The sequence below is a fragment of the Triturus cristatus genome, chromosome 5_1 (genome assembly GCF_964204655.1).
Source record: "Triturus cristatus chromosome 5_1, aTriCri1.1, whole genome shotgun sequence".
In the NCBI taxonomy this organism is placed as follows: Eukaryota; Metazoa; Chordata; class Amphibia; order Caudata; family Salamandridae; genus Triturus; species Triturus cristatus.
In genome coordinates, this window is record NC_140587.1 from 179157087 (window position 1) to 179184624 (window position 27538).

The following is a 27538-nucleotide window of genomic DNA, read 5'->3' on the forward strand; positions in this document are numbered from 1 at the left end:
GATGCGCTGCCCTTTACATCTTTGGAAGAATACAGTTTTTTACAGTCCAACAGGATTCTGAAACCAAAACCACCGGATGGAGGCAGAGGAAAACAAAACAACTCAAGAGGAGGAAGACAAGGAGGGGAGCACACAAGCGCGCAAGACGCAACGCCACATGGGAGTAAAACACGCATTGACTTTTTTTGTTTGTGATGAAACTTAAGCTTCTGAAAATGTTCCTTTTAAAAAGAAAGAGAGCAAGAAATCCGAGGAGTGGGGTTGATGTGTCCGGTAATGATGATACTATTGATTGTCTTTGTCTCAAAGATATTGATCTCCTTGCGAGTCTAGCAGAGTTAGAGGAAGAGGTGGTGGACTGGGAAGGGGAGGAGTATTTGCTAAAACAACTGGGCCTTGAAACAGGAGGGGCAGTAATCATGAGGTTTAAACCAAAGTCGAAATTCAATCCCAATTTGCCACATGATAATCTAGATACCTACAAAGAAATTATCATACAGGAGCTTACAAAAATCTGGGTTAACTCCAAGAACAGACTCGCTCATAACCTGACACCAGCACAGAGAGCAGCGTTGGGCACCCCAAATAAGGATCTGAGTTTTGTGATAAACTATCAGATAAGGGGGGGACATTGTGCTATGGGACATCAATAAATATAAACAGGAGGCGAACAGATAGCTAATACTGTCAGGAAGTTACATATGATCCAGTAGAGAGTTGTATGAGAAGGCAACCAACTGTTTTTATACCTAACTGTTGGATTGGAAAACAAGAGAACTCAAAGGGGAAGAAGAATTCTGCTTTCTAAAGGTAAAGAAACCAGTGGCTCCATGTTTCTACATGCTGCCAAAAATCCATAAGGATAGGTTCAATTCACCTGGCAGAATCCATCATATCAGCCAATGGTAGTCTCCTTGAAAATACTTTGTTATTTTTAGGCTAATTTCTGTTACCATATGTTCTCAGTCTCCCCTCATACTGCTGGGACAGCACGGACTTTATAAACAAGATTGAGGGAATACACTGACAGGACAATTTTTGGTTTGTAACCATTGATGTGGTCGCGCTGTGCACATGTATTGAACATCCTAAGGAGATTGCCACATGCAGAATTTTTTATAGGGACAAGTACATTTTCCTGCATGAGCATTCCATGATGTTGCTAGAGATGCTTACCTTCTGTCTGGAAAATAACTTTTTTCTACTTGTGGATAAATGGTACAAGCAGGAGATCGGAACTGCCATGGAAAGTTGCTTCGCACCGAGCTACGACCATATGTTCATGAGGATTTGACTAGACATATTGTGTTCTGGACTTGTTTTATTGAGGACATTTCCTTGATCTGGAGTGGTACCAAATCTAATTTGAAAATGTTTCTAAGACGAATAGCGGACAATGATGTCAATTTGAAATTTACCCACAAGTGCGATCAAGTACGAATGGAGTTCCTGGATGTGAGTGTGCAGATTGAGAATGATGTTATTTTTACCACGTTACACAGGAAAGAAACAGCTGGGAATAGTATTCTGCACGCTGATAGTTATCACCCACCCAAATTAAAGTGGAGCATCCCCTATGGGGAGCTCATTAGGGCGAAGCGTAATTGTAGCACACATGAATCATATGAGGAAGAGAAAGAGAGAATGTTTGAAAGATTCAGGAGAAGGGGTTATGCAATGAAAGTGTTAAAAACAGCAGAGAAGAAGGCGGCAGGCATTAATAGGGCCACCCTTCTGGGCAAGAGAACTAAGAATACACAGGAAGGAAATCCATTCAGATTAATCATTACATTTAACACTGAGTCATCAGCAGTGAGGGAAACCTTAATCAAACATTGGCATATAGTCAAAGGCGACCCAGTAGTGGGTTCGCATGTATCGCCACATCCTTTGGTAACCTACAGACATGCACGGTCCCCAAAAAATATGCTGGTACACAGCTATATGGGCAATGAAAAGGAGCAAAGCTGGATAAAGCAACAGAAAGGGTTCTTCAAGTGTGGCATATGTAAGGCCTGCGGGGGGAGCAAAATCAGAAAATCATTTCCCTTACACACAGGCTAAACCAGGGACATCACCAAATTTATAAATTGCAATTCGGATTTCTGTGTGTATGTGGTGGTCTGCTCGTGTGAAAAATTGTACTTTGGGAGTACTATCTTTCCATTGAAAAATTAATTCTTGAGCATCAAAGGGCAATCAGAAATAGTGATGTCAATTACTCAACTGCCAGACACGTCATGAGCAAAATAGTAATGTATTTTCTTTCTTTGGCATTGACAGGGTGGAAGCAAGCCCAAGAGGAGGAGACGGGGAGAAACAGCTGAGAATCCTGAACTCAAGTTACATTCTACTTCTGGGTAGCAAGTCTCCTTCAGGGATGAACGAGGATGAGGAACTGTTTGTCCACATTGGATAAGCAATGTTAGATGTTCCTTCATATATACCAAGCTCCCTTTGTGATCCCTATTCCCCTGTGATATATTGGACCTCCATGGGGGCTCCCATCAGAGATGTTATGTTCACATGAGGAAGAACTTCACAGGTGGCCTAGCAGTCCAGGGCTCTGGCAGCAAGGAGACTTACAGGACCATGAGCTTAGTGTTGCAATTTGGGTTGAGGTAAGACCTAGTGGGCATGGCGCGTCATCTTTCGGTGTGCCGTGGTCTTTTTTAATTTACTTGAATTCTGTTTATTTCTTTGCACGGTATCCACATTTCACGAAGGATAGAAATCTCTTTCCCTTTTTTAGTAATATCCTTTCTTTACTATATTTTAAATGTATTTTGCAGGACTGACTGATGACACTAGGCAGTATTTTGTGACAATTGTTGGTAATGAGGTGTCAGTTATTTCAAATGGCCACTGGGCTGGTAATGCTGGTATCAGTGAGACTAAACCATGATGTGGCTCTCATTTAGTTTAAACCCCGTAAAATGATGTCACATTCAGGCTCTTAACAATTGTTACACGGACTGTGATTTTATTTGAATATGTCATGAAATGCATGTTTATTATTTAATTTGTGTTAGTTAATGAATTTTAATCATATTTGATCAATTTCCAAATTTGTTGACCCTGTGAAATAACAGGTTGCAAATTGAGTCTGTTTTTAATGCCTAACATCAGCCGGAAGTACATTGTCTGCTTTCTATGTCACTGATTGCAAACACAATAAAATGGTGGTTGTTTGTTTGTGCAAATTGGCTTTGATAACGAACTTGTGATCGAAATATGTTGCCGTTGATACCAATACAATAATTGTGTGACCACGATCCTGTAGAGCAAGTCTTTCTTTGTAGAGGATATACAAAGTTTCTTCAATATATATATATATATAAATATATCTATATTTTGCTCCTCCACGCTCGAGTAACTGCCGCCGCACTCCAAATCAGAGGGTGCGTCGTCTGCCGCGGACTACTCCAGCAAAGTTCGCTTCATATCTCCCAATCCCCTGCAAAAATCCAAAGGATGACGACGCCTTGTCCTGGCTCAGACTAGTTTATTGTACAATCAGCCGGTTGTACGCGTTTTGCCTGCCCTGCAGGCTTGATCACCAGCAGTCGATACAAACTTAGACTCATTATTTACAAACTTTTTTTTGACTCGTGACAGGTCACGTGATTTGCCTCCAACTTTAGTGCATTAGAGAACAGACTCGTAGTTTTCAAAGGGAGATATCGCCATTTCGCTAATAACTGATTAGTACACAATTGTCAGTGCAAGTCGTTATTCTATAAATTACAATATTTGATCTAGCGCACACATTACTTTACCTAGAGAACATCTTTATTTCGAACCAGTGCAACATTCATTACACATTTGGTCGTTACCTAAAAACAGAAATATATTAATATATATCTCTGCAGCAGTCTTATATATGACGTTTCACTACCAAGCTGGTTACATTATGTATAGTTCACATAATTCACATAATTAACATAATTAACAATTATGCCCAAGTGGGCCTATGACTCTCCCTTTGCTAATACAAAGAATAAAAAACAATGTGTACAGTGCACAAACTCAAAAAAAGCCCCATTCTTCCAATTAAAAACAATCACAAGGGGGATTGCTGCTGTTGTCTTACATTAACCATACTCAGGTCTTTAAAGCTGTGTTATTAAGTCTTCCTCCATATTAAGACCTGTGGGGGTTCGTGTGTTGAGTGCAAGGATGTAACAAGATTCAAGTTTCCTCAATTTTTTCTCTCGATTGCCCCCTCTTGCATTGGGCGGTATGCAGTCCATGACAAAATACGATAAGCCTTTCTCATTTTTATCATGGTGAGACTCGAAATGGCGTGCCACAGGATAAGTCCTGTCCCCATTTCTAATAGCCCTCAGATGTTGCAAGACCCTCTTATGCACTGGATGGATTGTGCTGCCCACGTACCGCATGCCACACGGGCATTGCAGGACGTAGACAGCAAAATCTGTCTTATATGAATAACATCCTTTGATCTTCTTTGTTCTTTTCGAGAGGCCTAATGAATAGGAGGTGGTTTTCTTGCCGTAACTGCAGGCCTTGCATTTGTTGCATTTCATAAAGCCTACTCTTCTCGTTAGCCAAGCACTACCCATTGAAACCTGTTTCTTCGATGTTATCATATTAGTCACTAACATCTGTTTAAACGAGCGAGCTTTCCTGAAGGTCATCGCTGGTTTTTTCTGGACAAGTTTCCCCAGCAGGGGGTCATTGCGGATTAAGTGCCAATGTTTGGAGAGAATGCCCCTAATTTGTCTATGGCTTTTGTTGTAGGATGTAATCATCCGTATTTGATTATCTTTGCCTTTTTGTCGATTGCTTTTACTCCGACTAACATTGAAGAGGATATCCTCTCTAGTTCTTTTTTTGGCTCTTGTTACTGCATGCTCAATGACCTCATCTGCATACCCTCTGGCTTTAAAACGGTTATGCATACAGGTGAGCTCTTGCTCAATTACTGCCTCCTCACTACAGTTCCGAATTGTTCTTAAGCTCTCGCCATAAGGAATACTTCTAATCAGGCTGTAGGGATGAAAGCTTTTTGCATGCAGTAATGTGTTGCTCGATGTTGGTTTCCTAAACAGTTTAGTGTGGACTTTCTCCTCTTTGATGTAAATTGTGAGGTCTAAAAAGTTCACTGCGGTTTTACTGATTGTGCTCGTAAATTTTAGATTTAAATCATTGGTTTGCAATTTGTCAATGAATCTTTGTGCCGTTACTTCCGACCCCTTCCAGATAATAAAAAGGTCGTCAATATAACGACTCCACAGCAACACATTTTCCTCCCATTCACTCTGATGGGTGACCCTGACCACCTGCTCCTCCCACCAGCCCATATGCAAATTCGCATAGCTGGGGGCGAAGCAGGTGCCCATCGCTGTGCCGCAGATCTGATGGTACAGTTGGTCATTAAAGAGAAAAAAGTTCTTTTTCAAACAAGTGGAAATCATAGAGAGCAGCATTTGGGTGTGTGACCATAGTTTAATTGGGCGACTGCCCAGAAAATGCTTAATGGCTTTAAGGCCATCCTCATGTCTAATGCTGGTATATAGTGTGGACACGTCTATTGTAACCAGCAAAAGATCTTCTTCCCAAGGGAGGTCATAGATTTTTTTCAAAAAATCTCCTGTGTCCTGGATAAAGGCTGGAAGAGTTCGCACCAGGGGACATAAGAAGGAATCAATGAATTTGGATGTGTTTTCAAAAGCCCCCCCATGGCAGATATAATTGGACGGCCTGGGGGGTTCTGTATGCTTTTATGTACCTTGGGGATCAGATAGAATACTGGTACAACAGTATTGACAATTTTTAAAAATGCTAGTTCATCTCGTGTTAACAGACATTGACTGTACCAAACATAAAGCTGATCATTAAACGCTTTATAACTTGAGTGCATCATGGTATCATTAATCTTGGCATAGTTACTAGAGTTGTTCAGTTGTTTATGGGCCTCTGTGAGGTAACTACTCTTGTCCCACAGGACAATATTACCCCCTTTATCAGCATTGCGAACTATGCATGTGTCATCTGTAGCAAGTCTGTTAATCAATGCAGTATATTCTTGTTGGTGCTTGGTCAACTTTTTGTATTTGACGCTTGTACATTTTTCTAAATTTTTTAAGTCATTCACCACTAGTTCATTGTAGACATCCACTGAATCTCTGGTGGTTTGCGGAATGAATCTGGAGGGTTGTTTAAACTTTGTCGGATCGCTTCCTCCAATGTCAAGTTCCTGTTGTCTGGCTATGTCTTGCGCCTGGCTAATAGACGGGTGTTCATCTGCTGTGTTGGTTGCTCTACCCCCATTGCCCATAGAATCGAATGCCTCATCCATGGGTCTTAAATTGAGTAGCAGGTCCATATCATTCACCTCTAAACCTCCGGGGTAGATATCGTCCAATGCGCTAGGCTGAATAGGTCGAGGTCCTTTATCTAGGTTTGAGGCAAAGTGTTTTTTCAACTTTAACGATCTCACAAATTTGAACACATCGACTCTCGTCTTGACATAGTCGAAATCCGCGGGTGGGCAGTAGGATAAACCAAGGCTTAGAATCTGCTCCTCTTGTTTCGTCAACTTGATATCAGTCATGTTAATTATCAGATTATCGTTCTCGGCCACTGCATCCATTATTGCTTGTTGTTTTTTCCTCTGCCAAAGTTTTGCCCCCTTGCGCCTTTGCTGCCTCTGCCTCTTCCTCTTCGTAAACCTTCGTTTGCCTGGGGTGGACGTGGGCGGAGATTGAATCTCCTTTCTTGTTCTAAAAAAGTGAATTCGTCAATTATAGATGGCACCGCAACTCCATTCTGGCGGGTTTGGCTTTCCTCAACGTGCGTATCCACCTCTGAACTTTGGATACTACTGAGTTCTGCCTGGGCATCTGCCTGCAATGCAGAGGGGGCAATCGAGAGAAAAAATTGAGGAAACTTGAATCTTGTTACATCCTTGCACTCAACACACGAACCCCCACAGGTCTTAATATAGAGGAAGACTTAATAACACAGCTTTAAAGACCTGAGTATGGTTAATGTAAGACAACAGCAGCAATCCCCCTTGTGATTGTTTTTAATTGGAAGAATGGGGCTTTTTTTGAGTTTGTGCACTGTACACATTGTTTTTTATTCTTTGTATTAGCAAAGGGAGAGTCATAGGCCCACTTGGGCATAATTGTTAATTATGTTAATTATGTTAATTATGTGAACTATGCATAATGTAACCAGCTTGTTAGTGAAAAGTCATATATAAGACCGTTGCAGAGATATATATTAATATATTTCTGTTTTTAGGTAACGACCAAATGTGTAATGAATGTTGCACCGGTTCGAAATAAGGATGTTCTCTAGGCAAAGTAATGTGTGCGCTAGATCAAATATTGTAATTTATAGAATAACGACTTGCACTGACAATTGTGTACTAATCAGTTATTAGCGAAATGGCGATATCTCCCTTTGAAAACTACGAGTCTGTTCTCTAATGCACTAAAGTTGGGAGTCACATCACGTGACCTGTCACGAGTCAAAAAAAAAATTGTAAATAATGAGTCTAAGTTTGTATCGACTGTTGGTGATCAAGCCTGCAGGGCAGGCGAAACACGTACAACCGGCTGATTGTACAATAAACTAGTCTGAGCCAGGACAAGGCGTCGTCATCCTTTGGATTTTTGCAGGGGATTGGGAGATAAATATATATATATATATACACACACACACACGTTTACAGTTTTCTTGCAGATACTGCCGCTCACTTCCTGCTAGGAGGGTGCCGCTGATCTCGGTGGCGAACCATATATTTCAGACGAATATTCCTTTGCTCACGCAAACTAGGCAGCGCACGCAGGAGTCAATTTCAAATTTCATTTTATTCCTCCAGCGCTGACAAACGCATTTCAATGTCACCCTGTAATTGTGCCTCCTTGCTTTTTAAAGTATAATACATCAGTGACAAAAAACTGACTCACATGAGTATTTTATTTAAACACAAATGGCTCTGCCATCTTGATAGAGTTCTGTTTCACGAGTGTGCTGCCTTTCATCGCACAACAATCGGTTTGAAACCATGTTATCTCTCTGATTTAAATAAAAAGGAAATCCATTACAAATTCATTTCAATTCATCATTATAATCATCAGATGCACCGTCATTCAATCTACTCTATGACCTAATTGCCTTCTTAAAGAACAACAATTCTCTAGGGACTCGTGGCGGATAGTATCACAAAATAAAATTGTAACAGAACATATTAATTTATAAAATGCTCATCCCCAAATTAATTAAACTGTGCGACCTTCTCAATACTTATTTTGATTTTGTGAAAAATTCATGATCAACTGTTGTCTAGATAATGATCAACTGTTGTCTAGATAATGCCCTGAATGGGCTTTCGTAAATAATGCATCCAAAAATGCCTCCTACAATATTCTCATATACAATACAGAAAAGAGTGAGTATTCAACATATTCACTAGCCACTATTTGTTCCTGCTACAGTGATGTGATTCCACATTACTTGAAACACCCAATTCTTGTGATTAATACCTATAACCCATTAAAACCAACTGTACTCTTAAGTCTACTTATACTCTCAACAAAAATTCCCAATTGACGAGGATCGCTTTAAAAATTTCACAGCTATCATTAACGGGTGACTGCTCTACCCTATATGGACCCACAGTTCTTCTTTACTGTTTAATCCTAATGGGGCCAGGGTTCTCAATTTGACTATATATTTGGATTCAAGTTGTCGTAAAGCCCTTACCCGGTCACCACCTCTCTCTGAAATAGGTACCTGATCTACACAAAAGAAGCTCAACAGATTACTTTTGCTTTGATGATGTATGGCAAAATGTCTGGCTACCGGATAACTTGTATCCAGATTAAGTATGGCCCGCATGTGCTCTAACACCCTTTTCTTTGCTTGATGCACAGTACTCCCCACACACTTAAGGTTACGAGGGCACAGTAGGCAATAGACCACGAAATCAGTGTTGCAATTCAGCAGCTTTGTGATGGACTTTCGGTCTTTGTTGCCTGGAACCGTACAGTCCTTGACTTTAGCACTTTTTTTCTACACGCCTTGCATTTCATAGAAGAAAAAATCCCTTCACCTGATGTCTCATTCTCCCTTTCCTTGTGAAGTGGCTGTGCACTAAAAGATCTTTTAGTGAGGTAATTTTCCTATAGGTTATACTAGGAAAAGGTGGGACCACTGGACCAATTACGCCATCCGCCTGTACAATATTCAACAAGATGTTGAGTATCTATTGTGAATCTTTAGAGAAAGTAAGGATTAACCTTGGTACTTCATCCCCTTCCTTTCTACACTTTTGAATTAACAGATCTTTTCTATCTTGCTGTTCTGCTCTGGCCATAGCCAGAACCTTACTCGGATATCCCCTTCTCTGGCATCTGTGCATTGCCTCATCTCAGGCTTTCTCATAGTTTGCCTGGGTAGTGCTATTACGTTTAATTCGTAGCAGTTCCCCATAGGGAATGCTGTTCACCAGACAACGAGGATGTTGACTAGCGAAATGTAATATTGCATTCCCAGCCGTGGGTTTACAATACAATTTATTCAGTAGTTGGGTACCATCAACGTACGCCCGTACGCCACCAGATCCAGAAAAGCTACCTCCACATTACCAATGTGGCTAATAAACTGTAGATTTAATTCATTGACATTCAAATCAAAGATAAACTCTTCAATTTCCATCCCGCCTGGGCGGAAATGAATGAGGCGTGAGCTCATAAAGTGGCGGTATGGGCACGGCTCATAGATTATATTTTCTTTGTCTGGCAAGGGTCTCGGATGGAAGTTGAAGACTATATCTCTGCTTTGAATATCAATTTATTAAATCTACAGTTTACTAGTCCCAACCACTGGGAGCCTGCAGCCTGTATCCTGAGTCACATGACTAGATGTAGCTGCCAGTTGGTCTTTGTGTTTTGCTAGCAGACAGTGAGACAAATGGGGGATATGTGTTGGCAGGATTGGCCATCTCTGACTTGTGCCACCTACCAAACTTGTACACTGATGGAGCAGGTAGTGCAAACTTTTGTATACCTCCTCTATTTTTGCATGAAAATACTAATTATATAATCTATTAACTATAATATTATTAAACGAGTATTGCATGTATACTAATCAACATTAGTAAAACTTAAACTACACGTGGGATTTGCATTTTGCATGGCTAAATAACCTTTATAACTAAAATCTGTACGCATATTAATAATAGTATATGTGGTAATAGTATACTGCATGATATATGTTGCTTTGTGATGTTGATTCTCGAGGAGGATCGAAAAAGGTGAATATTATGGCTTTAAATGTTGCTATATGCTAGAAAAATACAAGCACATAGAGGGATTAGTAAGGGGTTAACATTAGAATCACTATTTCTATGAATTAATTACTCTTTTGTGTTTGTTTCGCTTAAGTTGGCGTCTGGGCCTAAATCCAATATGGCCGCTGTCACCACACGCCGAAGTGGCCACTGTCTCGTGAGGCGCGGAATCAATTGCGCATGTGCGAAGTGTGTATCCTGAACCTCTTGGCGACCTTTGTACAACATGTCCCCGGTCAATGATATAGAATGGGACACTCACCAAAATAGGGGAACAATCAACCTTACAGAAAACCGGAACAAGCCGACTCTTCGCTGACAAATGACTTCACTCCTCGAACTGTACTGAAAATCTGGGAATATAAATCATACGGTCCCAACCAGCCAATCACGACTGTCCTAAAGCTAAAACTTGTATCTTCTTCAACTTGCTTTGATTATAAAAGAATGGTAGAATAGGAAGGGGGGGTCGTCGTTCGTTGACTGTTCATGGGTTGGTCGACTTCTTCATTATTTTTGGAGAGAGCTCATTTTCCACATTCGTTGTGACGCCTTTCCTGATGATCCAGATGCGGCCTCACCGTTTGATGACAGCAAACTTTTTAACGTGCTGAGCAAAGAACTTTGAGCTTTGGCCTGCTTTTCGGACAATTTGCGACAAAATTTGGTTATGCAGAGCCAATGATTTAGAGAACTTCAAATAGCTAGATTAGGTAAATATGATGTTCTGCTATTTACTTGAATTATTCTAAAAATTCTAAACTTTGACGAGACAAATGCAAATATAAATCATTATGAAAATTTAGATAAACAATTATTGATTAACGAGAAATCATGAGTTTGTGGTGTTTAATTTAGAAAGTTAAGGATTCTGAGTCTTAAAATGTGTTTTAGCTGGATCTAAATTACCATCAACCAATCCAACTAATTTGGTCCTTTCGACCAAGTGGGAGGAGTGCCTTGATGTTTAGGATTAGGGATCTATAGGTGAAGGATGTTAATGTATATTTTGTAAAATAACTTTTCTCTCCCTGTAGGTTATAAGGTGTTCCCCCACATGTACAGCGCTTGAATTACTCATCCCTCCTGTGTGTGCAGACCACTGAGAGAGACGTGTGAGTGTGGGTGTTATAAGCCCCACCAATGACTGCGTGTGTGAATGAGCTAGTGTGACGTCGGGTCTGCGACGCAGGGAGGGTGTCGGTAAGGCTACTTACCAGTATGCATCTGTTCTTGGCATGTAGAGCTTCAGATCTACACACTGTGCATAGATCGCCATCCGGTGTTGGGCCCGGATGTTTGCAGTTGTTTGTCCTCTTGGAAAGTCTTTGGAAGTCACGAGGTATGTGACTCCTCCTTTGGATCATATTGAGCATGGGCTTCGGCTCCATCCTCAGATTGTTTTTCGCCAGCAGGGAAAGATGGAGCGTAGTAATAACAGTGAAGATGCCCATGTGTGTTGTATCTAAATAAGATAAACTGGAACAGATCAAGGTAGCCAGGGAGGCGGGTGGGCGTGTGTAGATCTGCAGCTCTACATGCCAAGAACAGATGCATACTGGTAAGTAGCATTTGCCGTTCGAGGCATGTGAGCTGCAGATTACACACTGTGCATAGATTATATAGAAGTACCCATCCTTAGCGGCGACCACCCGTATCTGTTGCAGTGGTTTGAAATAATGTTTTGAGTACAGCCTGGCCCACACTAGCCTGTTGCTTAGTTTGAACATCTACACAATAGTGTTTAGTGAAAGTGTGCGGTGTTGACCATGTAGCTGCTTTGCAGATATCATCTAATGGGATGTTTTCTAAGAATGCCATAGAAGCCCCTATTTTTCGTGTAGAATGGGCTTTAGGGGGAACAGATAGCGTTCGTTTTGCTTTGTGGTAGCAAATCTGAATGCATTTGACAATCCACCTAGCTATCCTCGACTTGGAGATGGGGTTGCCTTTGTGTGGTGGTGAGAAAGAGACAAACAGTTGTTTGGTCTTACGGAAAGGGTAAGTGTAATAGAGTAAGGCTCGTTTGACATCTAATGTGTGAAGAGCTCTTTCTGCAACGGTCTGTGGTTGCGAGAATAATACTGGTAGTTTTACAGATTGGTTTAGGTGAAAAGGAGAAATTAGTTTAGGGAGGAATTTTGGGTTAGTACGCAGAACAACCTTGTTATGGTGCATTTGGAGAAAAGATTCTTGAATGGTAAGTGCTTGTATCTCACTGACCCTTCTGAGGGAAGTGATGGCTACAAGAAAGGCGGTTTTCCATGTTAGGAATTGAAGTTCACATTTGTGTAGAGGTTCAAAGGGAGGCCCCATTAGTCTGGTGAGAACGATATTTAGGTTCCACACAGGTGAGGGTGGCACTCTTGGTGGGAATTATTCTTTTGAGGCCTTCCATGAATGCTTTAATGGCAGGTACTCTAAAAAGTGATAGATGTTGCCTGTGTGTAGATAAGCTGCTATGGCTGCAAGGTGCAGTCTAATAGACGTATAGGCTAGATTGCATCTTTGTAGGTGTAGTAAATAGCCTATGATGTGTTGAATGGACACATCTAGGGGATTGATGGTATTGTTGTGACAATAGACCACAAATCGTTTCAACTTGGCAGCGTAGCACGCTCTAGTGGTGGGTCGCCTAGCTTCTTTAATGACGTTCATACATTCAGGGTGGAAGAATTAGATAACCGAATTCTAGGATTTCAGGAGCCAGATCGCAAGGTTGAGCTGAGCTGGGTCCGGGTGTCTGATCTCTCCATGGTTCTGGGTTAAGAGGTGTGGAGAGAGGTGTAACTTTTAGTGCGGTACTACAGATAGTTAGTTCCAGCAGTGTGGTGTACCACAGTTGTCTGGCCCAAGTTGGAGCTGCTAGGATTAGTGTGAGGGAGTGTTGTTGTAGTTTGCGCACCACTAATGGAATGAGTGGGAGAGGCGGAAAGGCTTCCGCAAATCTGCCTGACCAGTTCATCCATATCGCATTGCCTTTGGACAATGGGTGTGGATATCTGGCGTCGAAGCTTGGGCATTTGGCGTTTTTGTGGGTGGCGAAGAGGTCTATCTGTGGATGCCCCCACATTTGAAAGAACAGGTGAAGAACTTGCGGTGGAGTTCCCACTCGTGGATTTGTTGTGTTTGTCTGCTGAGCAGATCTGCCACAGTGTTTTGGACTCCTGGGACATGTTGGGCTAGGAGAAAGATTTTCTGGGGTATGGCCCATCTCCATATGCTCTGTGCTAGCCCAGAAAGCTGTGGAGAGTGTGTGCCTCCTTGTTTTTGTATATAGTACATGGCTGTCATGTTGTCTGTGCGGACTAGGACTGCTTTGCCTGAAATCTGTGTTTGAAAAGATTTTAGGGCTAAAAATATAGCTAGTAACTCCAGATGGTTGATGTGGAGTAACGTTTGTTGAGGTGTCTACCTGCCCTGCATGGTGTGATGTAATAGGTGAGCTCCCCAGCCAGAGAGCGATGCGTCCGCTGTCATAACTATCTGAGGAGCCGGGTCCAGGAACAGTCGCCCTTTGGAAAGGTTTTTGGTGGTCCACCACTGCAGAGAGCGATGGGTACGACCGTCTACCAACACCAGATCTGTTAATTGACCCTGGGCCTGGTTCCATTGGCGCGCTAAGCACTCTTGGAGAGGACGCATCTGGAGTCTTGCGTGAGGTACTATGAATATGCAAGAGGCCATCATTCCTATTAGTTGCATGAACACTCGAGCTGGAAGAGAGTGTTGTGGCTGAAATTTGGCGCGTAGAGCCTGAATGCTTGCTATCCTGGCAGGACTGAGGTAGGCTAGCTCTGTAGAGGTTTCTATAGTGGCACCGAGGTATTGTTTTACGTGGGACGGTTGGAGATGGGACTTTGCGTGGTTTACTGTGAAGCCCAGTTGGTGAAGTAGCTTGGATAGTGGTGTGCGTGTGTTGTACACACTGGTTGTATGAACTGGCCTTTATTAGCCAGTCGTCTAGGTATGGGAAGACATGGATGTGTTGTCTCCGGAGGTGTGCTGCCACTACTGCTAGGCACTTGTTGAATACCCGTGGTGCTGTCGTGACTCCAAATGGGAGTACTTTGAATTGATAGTGTTGGCCATCCACTACAAATCTGAGGAACTTCCTGTGAGCGTTGTGAACAGGAATGTGGAAATAGGCGTCTTTGAGATCTAAATTGGTCAGGAAATCGTTGTGGAAGAGCAGTGTAAGTACCTGCTGAAGTGTTACCATGTGAAAATGGTCTGAGTGTATGTATTGGTTAAGGGGCCTGAGGTCTAGGATGGGCCATAGAGTGTCGTCCCTTTTTGGTATGAGAAAATATAGGGAGTATACCCCCATATTTTGTTGGTTGGTAGGAACCTGTTCTATCGCCCCCTTTTGTAGGAGGGAGATTACCTCCTGCTTTAGTAGTGTTAAATGTTCCTGTGACATTGGGCGTTGTCTGGGTGGAATGTTTGGGGGGGTAGATATTAGTTCTAGGCAGTAGCCTGACCATATTATTTGTGTTACCCATTTGTCTGAGGTGATGGTAGTCCAGACAGGAAGGACGTTTTGGAGTCTGCCCCCGACCGAAGTGGGATGGTCTGGGGGGAGTGGAGGGGAGTCATTGGGTAGGTGCGGAGGCAGAGCGGGCGGTGTTTGTCTTGCCTCTGCCCTTATTATTGTTGCCTCTGTAGCCACCTCTTTGGTAACCCCTTGTACAGGTGGATTGGGTAGGGGCCTTACATGAAGTGGAAGCGGTGTCAGAGGAGTAGCCTCTGGATGTGCTCCGAAAGGAAGAGCGGTGAAAGGAGCGCCTGGGAGGGTGCGATTGTAAGGCTCCCATAGACTTCGCCGTATCCGTGTCTTTTTTCATTTTTTCTAGGGCCTCATCCACTTTTGGGCTGAACAGATGATCCTGGTCAAAGGGGTGGTTCAGGATGGAAGCTTGCACTTCTGGTTTAAAACCTGAAATCCTTAGCCAGGCATGGCGACGGAGGAGGATGCTGGTATTAATGGCTCAGGAGGCGGTGTCGGCTGCATCTAGGGCACAGCGGATGGAGGTATTGGTAATGGTTTTGCCCTCCTGAATTAACTGATTTGCCCTATTTTTATATTTGTCAGGGAGGTGTTGCATTATGGCTTCTAGTTCGTCATAATGGGCCCGGTCGTATCTTGCCAGTAGTGCTTGTGTATTAGCGATGCGCCATATGTTGGCAGCTTGGGATGCAGTGCGCTTGCCCGATGCGTCCAAGAGTTTTGACTCTTTGTCAGGTGGTGGTGCTTCGCCTGACTCTTGGGAGTTTGCCCTCTTTCGTGCTGTAGACACTACTAGGGAATCTAGTGGTGTTGTCCCTCTGATGTAGGCGAGATCTGTAGGGGCGGCTTTATATTTTTTGTCTATGTGGGGGTTAATGGCCCTGGCTCTGACCAGGTCTTTAAAGACCTCCTGCGCGTGTTTGATAACTCCCATGAGCATGGGCAGTATGGAGGTGGCCCTATGTGTGGTGTCAAATGTATCAAGGAGGAAGTCCTCCTCCACGGGGTCGGTATGGAGATCCACACCGTGATAGTGTGCAGCCCTTTGGAGTAAGTGGTTGAACCCCAATGAGTCTTCTGGTGGGGATGGTCTCGAAGGGTACAGATCATCTTGCGGGACATTTGGAATGTCAGGAATGTTATAGTCGTGTGGGAGTGGGGTCCCCGGTAGGTAGGTCATGGGGTTCGTCCCCTATGTCATGATAGACATCATCATTATCATCATCCAGAGAGTGTGTGGGGGAATGATGAGGTGGGGGGGAAAAGGAGGAGGTGGAGGAGGGGAAGATGGAGGGGGTGGAGGAGGTGGTGAAGGCATTCTGAAAGGGGAGGTAGCAGAGTCCTTCCTCTTTTGAGGTGGAGCTGGGGCAGGCTTTTCCAGCTGTCTCTTTTTGATGCTGAGCATCAAATGTCCGGTTTTGGGGTCCTTGATCAATGTCTTTTGCAATGGATCAGGTGTAAAAAGTTCTTCCGACGGTGGCTTGTCCGTCGGCACCGAAGGCATCGGGTCATTGGTTTTCTTGTTTTAGAGTCTGCACTAGACCGCTGTTTGGAACTATGCGGCCTAGAAAGGGTTGTCTGTTTACCCGGTGGCGAGATGGTTTTCGGCTTCGAGATATCGGTGTCGGTGGCCTAGTGTTTTTTGCTCAGTTCCGGGGATGGTGTCGGTACCGAGGAGCTGGAGCTGGTTTTCGGCGCCGAGTTTCGTATGGAGCTGGGTGCCGATGAGGAGGCCATTTTCTTTTTCGGCATCGGTGCGGAGGAGTGTTTCTCGGCACCGACGGTGGGATGGCTCGAGCCCGAGCCGCCAGAAGGCTTAATAGGCTTCTTTACCGGTCCCGAAGGTACGGTGTGGGAAGCAGTGTTTTTGGTCGTGCCTAGGCCTGGAGGCGAAGGCGTGACCGAAGCCTTTTTCGGTGCCGTCGAGGGTGTGGGGGGGGCCTTCAGTACGCACGACCCTCTGTGCCGGAGTGATGTCCTCCACATCTGAATCGTCGGCTTCGGAGGCGCTGACGAGGCCCTCGTCGGTGTGTTGTCCTTCTGGAGCGTCAACGCCTTCCACGAAGATGTTGTCTGGAATCGTTGTCGACGAGTGTGCCATAGTTCTTCGTGCCCTCCGGTCTCAAATGGTTTTCTTGGACCAGAAGGACTTGCACGCGGGACAGTCTCGAGCCTCATGTTCAGGGGAGAGGCAGAGGTTACATACTTCGTGAAGGTCGGTGTGGGGGAATTTGGACCCACATCGAGGGCACTTATTGAAGGGAGTCCTTTCCATTAGCCAGGACCGGAGCTTGGGCAGGCCCGAAGGCCGTCGTCGACGACTGGAATCGAAGGTCTTGATCGATGAGAGCCGCGCCGAGTGTGGAGATCGCGATGGAAAACAATACAGCGAATTGGGGTGAGGATTGCGCGTCGATAGAAGAACTGGAAACTGTTCGGAACCGGAGCGCGAAGATCACATCCAAGCCCGATGGCGGAAAAAAACTATCTGAGGATGGAGCCGAAGCCCATACGCAATACGATCCAAAGGAGGAGTCACATACCTCGTGACTTCCAAAGACTTTCCAAGAGGAAAAACAACTGCAAACATCCGGGCCCAACACCAGATGGCGATCTATGCACAGTGTGTAATCTGCAGCTCATATGCCTCGAACATGTTATTCCTCATTTCTTCCCAGTCTCGCGCTGGATCAACACCACAAAGGCCCTGCAGCAGCACACTCACAAAGGGTTTCACACTAGTCTTTTGTGCCACCAGACAAACTGGGGCCAGGTCAGCGAGGCAGAAAACTCCAAACACCTGTTGAGGTGTAAACCTCGAAACCCTTCTCCTACTTCAAAGCTGGTGCACAGATTGAAACTCAGACCCAACTCTTCTGTACACCCTTGGACCTGTGGAAGACTCAGGACTGCTGAGCTGGTCTGCTGCAAGAAGGACTCTTACTCTGCTGCCCTGCTGCCTGAGTGAAAAGGAATGGACCTGCATCTTGAACCCAGGACCACCAGGGTAACTCCACAGAATAGTTGGCTGGCCTCCAGATAAGAGCCTTAAGGGCCGGAAAGGTTCCAACCACCTTAAACCCAGCACCTGAACTCTATCTGCTGTGAGTCTTGACCCCCCAAGTGGTGCCCCACCCCCCCCCCCAGTAATCAGACCCCTTGAAAATGGGTCTGAAGGTGCTTTGCCAGCCCAGCTGTGGTCTTTTAGGCAGAACCAACACAGCGCGATGCATCTCCTCTGAACTACACATCGGAATGGCCACTGTGCCACGCATATCCGGTGAAGGTCCTCCCGTCATAGCTCCTTAGAACCAATGCTAAATGATGCATCTCCGACACAGGACATTGCTTTGCTGACCGCAGTTCTTGAGAACCGCTGCTGCATGACACAACCTCAACTCGGAATCTTGCAACACTCTGCAACCAGGATTTAAGGCACTTTGTTCAGAGGGTCTAACTTGGTCCCTGTGTCTGGGTCGTGCTCCATCGAGGTTGGCCTGAACTTGTGACTCTGCCCAGCTCCGGAGTGACCAGATAACCACAGTTGGTGCTTTGTGCTTTAAGGCACTATTTTGACAGAAATATTTAAAATGGCATATTTCTGGTTCTTTTATTAATTCGATTTTTGTTGTTTTGATCTCAAATGATATATTACATTTACTCAGGTCATCCTGACAATAATTGTGGTTGCTGCTGGAGTAGGGTTTCACACCCCCACCCCCAACCAATATCCCAATTTTCTAAAATGGGCAAAATGACAGGACTGACCCACGAGCAGCCAATCAGCTGTTGGCAGGCAAGCACTGCACAGATCAAGTGAGTCTGGATGTATACCACTGAAAGAGTACACTGGTGACACATCTGTATGGCAGCACCAATGACTGATAGCCTCTGTCCGGGCCTCTTCATTGAGGCAGTCGATGGTTTACTAAATTAACGTAATTGTTTGAATTCTGTGTAGTTGGCACTTCAGAAAGTATCTTAGTCCCTATAAATACATGCTGGCTGTGTCCTCTGGCATTCACTTGAGCACATTAAGCACTGGAAATGAGCAAAACCTGGGAGATGAGCAGAGGTTATTGTTATGGTTATGACAAGCCACAAGACAAGTACATTTAAAAGCAATACATAGTAAACAAAAGAAGATACGGAAGCCCCAATTGTGGTCGGTTTGGAAATGGGCCTTAAATAAATAGTTATTGCAACGTTTATATTCCGACATCACAAGTATCAGAATTTATCGGCTTGAGGTGCGCGGCGGCGGTGACGAAGGATGGCGGCTTCTTGAGAAGCTCTGCGACATCGAGCTACGCTCGGCACAGAAGGGCTTCTATTTTGGCAGCGGCCCCGCTCGTAACCCATGTCATCATGTATCGGAAGTTGCCAGGAGTGCTGAGGCAAGTTTTCAGACCTGAATATGGTCTGCATCATTTCTTTTTTATTCATTCCTGCTTTTCTTCAGTGCTCCCTCAAGGCGCGGCCGCTCTTTTGTGCGTCTTATGCACAAATTTCGTCCCCACAGCAATGACATTCTGAAAATCGTCTTGGGACTTACAATAACTCTTTATTAAGGCACATCGTTTTTTCTAACAGCCTTCCTCACAGGCATCACCATATTTTATGTTTTTGGTGGATGTGTCATGCTGCAAATGGTAATGTGGGCAAGCCTTTCATGACGGTGTGCATGCACCTATAACTTCCATTTCCAGCTCATTTGGATTTTCATCCTTCCTTCTCACCATATGCTTCTTTAGAATACTTCTTCTGGTCTCGCCTCTACTTGAGGATTCTGCACAATCTTTGTTCACTGTGTATTGAATGCTACAAATTTACACACCTTGCGAGAACTATTTCTTTCCTCAGTTTATGCAGCCATTCAATCCCTAAATATGGAATCCTCACTTCCTACCAAGTCCCAAGGAGCATCTGGTTCTAACATTAATAGTCGCAAGGACTCTTCCAGTAGTGCTAATAAACGTGTCAAGAAAGATCCGTCCTCTCCAACGAAATCACCTCTTCCGCTAACTTTAGAGGATATCATGGACAAACTACGCAATATTCGACCTTTTGTGACGGAAACCACTGCAACACTTAAAAGAATTGAGGAGAAATGGTCTGGTCTAGACTCAAGGCTCTCAGATGTTGAGCAACGGATAAGTGACGCACAAGACTTTGTCGCTAAAGTAGACTCTCTTTCTCGTGAGGTGGAACAACTGATGAAAACCTCAGAGGATTTACAAAATCGAAATAGGCGTAACAACTTACATGTTTATGGTGGGGTCTGAAGTTTGCATATGATCTCCTTTTTGAAGATTCATATTCCCCAGATTGTCGGTCTGCCGAAATCCACTGACCTCAACATCCAAAGGGCTCACAGGATCCGCCCCCAAAACTCATCTTCCTCCAATAGACCACGAGGAATCATTGCTCATTTTCTATTATATTCTGACCTTATGGCGACTCTTAATGCAGCTCGACAACGCAAACAGATTCTCTGGTCAGGTCAAAAAATCTTTTTCAGTCAGGATGTCTCCAAACCCACTGCCAACCGTTGTGCTCCATGAATGCCTGCTATGGACTTATTCATCCCTGCTTCTTTAAAGTCACTTACAAAGACAGAACTTACTCCTTTTAAGATCCAGCTGAACTTAGAACATTAATTTATACTCACAGGGGAGAGGCTATGGAATTGAGCAAAACTTGAATGTTTTCTTACATGTTTTCTCTTTTATTCCACAGGCTTCCCCTTCGTGTCTTGTTGGGTGATGCTGTTCGTATATGTGCTGTTCACCTGTTTTGTTTTGTATGCTCCACTCGTTGTGTTATCCCCTTCACTGTTCGGTGAGTTCCCTTTTTTAATGTATATTTACGTTCACGATCACAGTTTTCTGTAAACTTTTGTGTTTTTTATAGTTATACTCCTCGATGTCCCTCTTGGAATTGCCTCTGTCCTCCTCGCCCCCCCCACCTACTTTAATGTTCTTCCTTTTTGTGGTCATTACGACTGAAGTCCTCTGGCTTCTTGTCATCTTCTCTCTGGCTATCCCTCTGAGAAGACCGGGTTCTCCTTGTACTGTCCTTCTCTTTCCCTTTCATCCTTCCCTTATTCCTTCATCCTTTATCCTCTATTCTCCTGCAGCTTTTAACTTACATTATGTTTCTTCTATTTCTGCGGTGGCTCATTACTTCCTCTCTTATATATTTACTTGGTTCCTTCAGTCTAACTGTTTCTTTCTTTTACTTCCTTCTCAGCTCTCATTTTCAATTATTTTTCAGTCTGCTTCTCTTTCTCCCTTGTTTCTATTTGTTTCCATTCAGGGGGTGCATTGTTTATTTCTTTTTTGCCTCTTGTTTTTCATTTTTATTCTCTTCCTTTTAACTTTTCAATTGTTTTGTGTTTAACTTGGAGTAATCTTTTTAAATGAATGGCTTACGTATTATCTTTTGGAATGTCAAAGGTATACGCAATCCAATTAAAAAACAGCGTGTCTTGTCTCCCCTTGCTAAATTGAACTGTCATGTAGCGTTCCTGCAAGAAACGCACCTTAAAGAACAGGATTTATCTTCTTTACGTAAATTATGGGTCGGTGAAGTCTATTGCTCTCCAGCAGTTAATAACAAAAATGCTGTAGTAATCCTGGTCCCTAAATCCGGTTTGTTTGCAAAATGAGGTCAAAGACACTAATGGTAGATGGCTTCTATTGAATGCTAAAGTTAATAATACTCAACTTTCTTATATATTTACTTGGTTCCTTCAGTCTAACTATTTCTTTCTTTTACTTCCTTCTCAGCTCTCATTTTCAATTATTTTTCGGTCTGCTTCTCTTTCTCCCTTGTTTCTATTTGTTTCCATTCAGGGGGTGCATTGTTTATTTCTTTTTTGCCTCTTGTTTTTCATTTTTATTCTCTTCCTTTTAACTTTTCAATTTTTTTGTGTTTAACTTGGAGTAAGCTTTTTAAATGAATGGCTTACGTATTATCTTTTGGAATGTCAAAGGTATACGCAATCCAATTAAAAAACAGCGTGTCTTGTCTCCCCTTGCTAAATTGAACTGTCATGTAGCGTTCCTGCAAGAAACGCACCTTAAAGAACAGGATTTATCTTCTTTACATAAATTATGGGTTGGTGAAGTCTATTGCTCTCCAGCAGTTAATAACAAAAATGCTGTAGTAATCCTGTTCCCTAAATCCGGTTTATTTGCAAAATGAGGTCAAAGACACTAATGGTAGATGGCATCTATTGAATGCTAAAGTTAATAATACTCAACTTTTTTTTTGTAATGTATATGGTCCGAATGGTATTGATTTAACATTTTGAAATGATTTCTCTGCTCTTCTTTTCTCTCATGCGTCTGATAATTTGATTTTGGGTGGTGGTTGCCACCAAATGATAGATCCCTTTTTAGATCGAAAATCCCAATCGAGATTCATCCCTAATAAAATGCAAAAGACCTTCCACAAAGCCATTACCTCTAGAGGATTGTTGGAAGCATGGAGAATTGCCCATCCTGATGTTTTAGAATTTTCTTTTTTCCCCCCTGTTCATAAATCTCATTCCCGAATCGATTACATATTTCTTACCCAATCATCCCTTCAATGTATGATGAATATTGAGATTGGCTCTATCCTCATCTCTGATCATGCCCCTGTTATATTAGATTTGGAATACCCCCCACACACACCTACTTCACGTAGATGGCGTTTCAATAATGCTCTTCTGTTGGATACTTATTTTGTTGAATAATTCACACGGTTCATGCAGGAATTCTTTGATAATAACTCATCCTCTGTTTCACATTTTCACCTCATCTGGGACGCTTTTAAAATCACTGCTAGAGGGTTTATAATAGAGTTTGTCTCCCGGAAAAACAAGATGGCACTTAAGGGTACTATTTCACTTCTAAAACAAATCAAGATGCTAGGACACGAATATTTTACTATAAATTGTGCCACTACTCTGTTCACTCTCATTAAAACTAAAATGCAATATAATAAACTATCCTGGGACAATGCCTGCAACAATATATTTAACGCAAAAATGTATGGTGGACGGAACAAAACTGGCAAATCTCTAGCTAATTATCTTAAAATTAAAAAACAAAAATCCAAGATTGCTGCTATCACTGATAGTAACGGAATTAGACACATTACTGACACTAAAATTCTTGAATGTTTCACTAACTACTATTCCTCTCTTTATACCCCTGAATCTACTCCTTCCGCTGATCAAATTGACTCCTTCTTTCAATCCATTCCTAAATCCTCTGACAACTTATTATTGCGTTATATTGCAATAAAGTGAGCCGACTGTAACCAGGGTAAGAGACTTGTGGAAGCCAGCGGCAAGATACTAACGAAGGGTTAATCACATAAGCGAATGGTGGCTAGAAAATTAAATCTGAAAGAAGTGTTAAAGATAGATGGCATGGGAGTAAGAGGATACACACCAAGTCTAATAAGGAAAGAGCAGTAGACTCAAAGAGAAAATAAAGGGGCTGAGAAGAGAATTGTACCTTCATGTAAACTGAGGAGGAAAAGTACTATATGAAGCCAAAATATTAGGTACTGGCTGCAGATGAGATCTGAGAGTGGAAGGAAGGAGAAGGACCAAACAGCACATACGTTCAGTAGAAGGCAAGCTGAGTATAACATCAGGAAGGGAATAGATGGAGAGAAGAGAAGAAAAGAATCTCAACTTTGGTGGGATTGAGATGGAGGGAAGAAAGAACAATAGGAAGAAATAGAGGCATATATCTGTAAGTCACTGGGGTTGAAGTGGCAGTCCAGATGAGGAGACGAAAGGGGGCATAACTAGATAACAGAATAGGGGCAAGAACAGAGCCCTGCAGAACCCACAGCAGTGATATAAAGGGTTAGAATGCTGGAGCGTTCAACAAGGTAAGGTGAGAGCAAAGATACTGCAGACTTAGAGATGCCAAGAGAGCAGAGAACAGAAAGAAGTGCAGAGTGATATGCTAAGTCAAAAGCAGCAGAGAGTGCAAGAAAAATAGGAAGGGAAGACTGTTGACACACAGAGCAGAAGTGAGGTAAACAATCTAAGACAACACTGCAGTTTTGCAGAATGTATGATGTGAAATTCAGGTTGTAGAGGTGAGACAGGACATTATTGGTCAAGGTATTGGATGCGCAGGTTAAAGTCAAGATGCTCCAAGAGTTTAGATAGAAAGGGAATGCAAGAAACCAAAATGAAGTATGTTTGGAATAACTCAGGAAGTTTCCTGGTATACACGTTTATAAAAGGATACCTGGCAAAGAAATGGAGAAGGAAGAGGATTAATTGGGAGGATTGTGTGATCTGAAGCAAAAGTGTGAGATCAGGATCAGAGATTTGCGGCAGCCTGTGTCACCCTCCCCAAGCCTGAAGAAGGCCTGTTGTATTGTCTCTCTACCTTGGTCCTTGTGGTACAGCCCTTTATCTGAGGCAGCCCAATCAGCTTCTGAAACAGTTTGACCCTTGTGTCTAGGACATAAGGTTCCAGAGATGAGATGATTGGGTTTAAAAGAGTGGAAGGGACGTAAACCTGGAGCAATGGTCTTATGAGTGCTCCCATCATAAAAAAATTCTGCTGACGGCCACCCTTTAATGAAATATCAGCTTATAGAGTTAAGTATCCTTTCAGAAGCCTACTTTGGATGCTAAGTCTGTTTCCAGCACCAGTCGTTCCCCACTGAATTATAAACTTTTTGAGGTGTAACTGGCCCTCAAGAACTGAGTCCGGAGCCACGTACAACACTTACCAGCTGTCCAGTGGACATACAGATTAGATATTGCAAGGCTGATTTTGGGCCCCATTTATTTGCTAAACTGAAATGATTATTCCTGTGGTTTGGGAATGTTAGTTCACTTTTTATGGTGAATGGAGTTTTGGAGACGCTTGGCAAAATGTCAGTCAACTGGACTCAAACTACTCCCCTAATTTGAACCCTGGTGAGATGAACAAAGTAGTAAAAAGAGCAAACGCAGTGCAGCGCCCTTGATCCATCTGTAACATTAAGTCAGACACTTACTAGCATTGAGAAACATTGACCAAAGCTTTCCAGAACCTGTCAGAGACTCGTGATCAGTGTGCTTAGGGTGATACTGTGTATAGATGTGAATCTAATTCTGATTGGACCATCTTAATGGGCAAGTTCGATAAAACTGTTTGCGGCCCAACTTCAACCCCAGGTTTTAGGAGTTCCTGATTATTTTAGGTTGTTCTGGTGGCATGGCAAAATATAGAGGACAGAAACATTGTCCTACAAAAATATTGTGGCCTAAATTTTAGGAACCAAAATATGCTGAAGGTACGTATATAAAGGTAAGTATAGATTTACTGTTTTAACTCTGTGTACCTTGAAGATAGGTATATTTTGGCAATGTATATAGAAGTCGAGTTACTTAAGTATTCTAATTACGGTCACAATCATTTTATAGTCAGTATTTTGTCCACAATTGTTTGGTAGGATGATAGTCCATAATAATAATGTTGGGCTTCATGTTTTTCTGCCTCACTTTAGCTATGATTAAAGAAAGACATACTCTAGACGCACTATCTGACTGCCTGCACTTCTAATGTGCATGCCGTCTCTGATCTAGGGTTCCTTGTGTGGTGCTCAACACCACAGGGTGTACAGTACCACTAGCCTTCCCAATCCCCAAGACACTAGACTTCCTAATCCCCTAGGCACTAGCCTTCCTAATCCTTGTGGACACTAGCCTTCCGAATCCCCTAGACACTACCCTTCCGAATCCCCTAGACACTACCCTTCCGAATCCTCTAGACATTAGCCTTCCTAACCCCCTAGGTACTAGGTTTCCTAATCCACCTAGACACTAGACTTCCTGATCCCCTAGGCAGTAGCCGTCCTAATACCCTAGACACTAGCCTTCCTAACCCCGTAGACACCAGCCTTCCTAATCCTTTTAGACAGTAGCCTTCCTAATCCCCTAGGCACTGGCCTTCCTAATCCCCTAGACACTAGCCTTCCTAATCCCCTAGACACTAGCCTTCCTAATCCCCTAGGCACTAGCCTTCCTGATCCTTGTAGACACTAGCCTTCCGAATCCTCTAACCACTACCCTTCCGAATCCCCTAGACATTAGCCTTCCTAACCCCCTATGTACTAGGTTTCCTAATCCACCTAGGCACTAGCCTTCCTAATCCACCTAGACACTAGCCATCCTAATACCCGAGACACTAGCCTTCCTAATCCCTAGACACTAGCCATACTAATCCACCTAGACACTAGCCTTCCTAATCCACCTAGACACTAACCTCCCTAATCCACCTAGACACTAGCCTTCCTAATCCACCTAGACACTAGCCATCCTAATCCCCTAGGCACTAGCCTTCCTAATCCACCTAGAGACTAGCCTTCCTAATCCGCTAGACACTAGCCATCCTAATACCCTAGACACTAACCTTCCTAATCCCCTAGACACTAGCCTTCCTAATCCACCTAGACACTAGCCATCCTAATCCCCTAGGCACTAGCCTTCCTAATCCACCTAGACGCTAGCCTTCCTAATCCCCTGGACACTAGCCTTCCTAATCCCCTAGTGCTCAGAATACGCTGCCTGTTTAAACACCATGACCCAACCCTAAAGCATTAGGGGGGAAAAGGAGCATGGGGAAACTACAAAGAACGAGAGAGAGAGAGAGAGATGAGGAGAGATTGCTTCTTCGCGAGCAAACAACAGCAAGTGTTTCACTGGTAAACAAAACAAGATCCCTGTCAAACCTGAAGTGCGCCTCTTGTTCCTCTGCCTAAAATGCCTGAGCAGAAGCAAATCTCTACTATGAAATTGTTCCAAATAAAATAAGGGAAAACCCTCTCAGTTCACGGTTTCCACGCAGTACTGTCAGTAAGACTCATCAGTAAATTGCCAGATGGGGGAGTAATGTCTCAGGAAAGCAGAAGTCACAGCAGCAAACGAGAAGTAAACTAAGCATTGACCTCAGGAAACACACGACAGACAGCAAACTGACCACAAAAGGTAGCTAGCACCAGGGTCTTCCACCAAATGGACAGAGTCCTGAAGGGGGGGTGGAGGCGGAAGGGGATTGTGGAGTAATTACCAGAAGTAGCAACTGACAGCTGAAATGTGGTTTGGCTGGTTTGAGACCCACATCACTTAGATAGGTCATGACCTCTCCAGAGTGAACTTCAGATCTGGAGGATAAACACTGTATTCCAGCTGTTAAGGGCCAGGAACTCATATTCATGAACTGAACAGTTTGGTACAAACAAGCACATGAGGTTCTAGCCTTAACTGCTCTGCTTACCAAATTTACCTTCGGCAGTAAAATGTTTCAAGAATTTAGGGCTCGATTATGAATTTGGCAGTCCATCGGACCGCCGAACCCATGGTGGAGGTGCGGTGGTGGTCGGAGAGACCACTGCCAGCGGTCTCATGGCGGTGTGATCAAGCCATGAAACTGCTGGCAGTGAGGAAACTAAGGTGTTGCCTCTGGCCATGGGGATGCATGCAAGGGGGCACATGATGTGCCCCCCTTTCTGCATGCAGATCCAGTTCCTGCACGGCATGACTTAACAGTCCATGCCATGCAGGAACTTGCTTTGGTGTTCCCATTCCTGTGCCTTTTTTAAATGCACCACCTTGGGAAACGCCAAAGGACCGCAACGACAACGAGACCGGTCATAATCTGGCAGGTGGCCGGCGGTCGAGTTTG

The 27538-nt window shown here is 43.5% G+C and overlaps 1 protein-coding gene across 1 annotated transcript in view; it reads right to left on the reverse strand.

Annotated features, from left to right (window-relative positions):
- LOC146830595 (ATP-dependent RNA helicase DHX58-like) overlaps positions 1-27538 on the reverse strand; it is a 143192-nt gene that overhangs the window by 106585 nt on the left and 9069 nt on the right. The gene's annotated exons all lie outside the window — the stretch shown is intronic.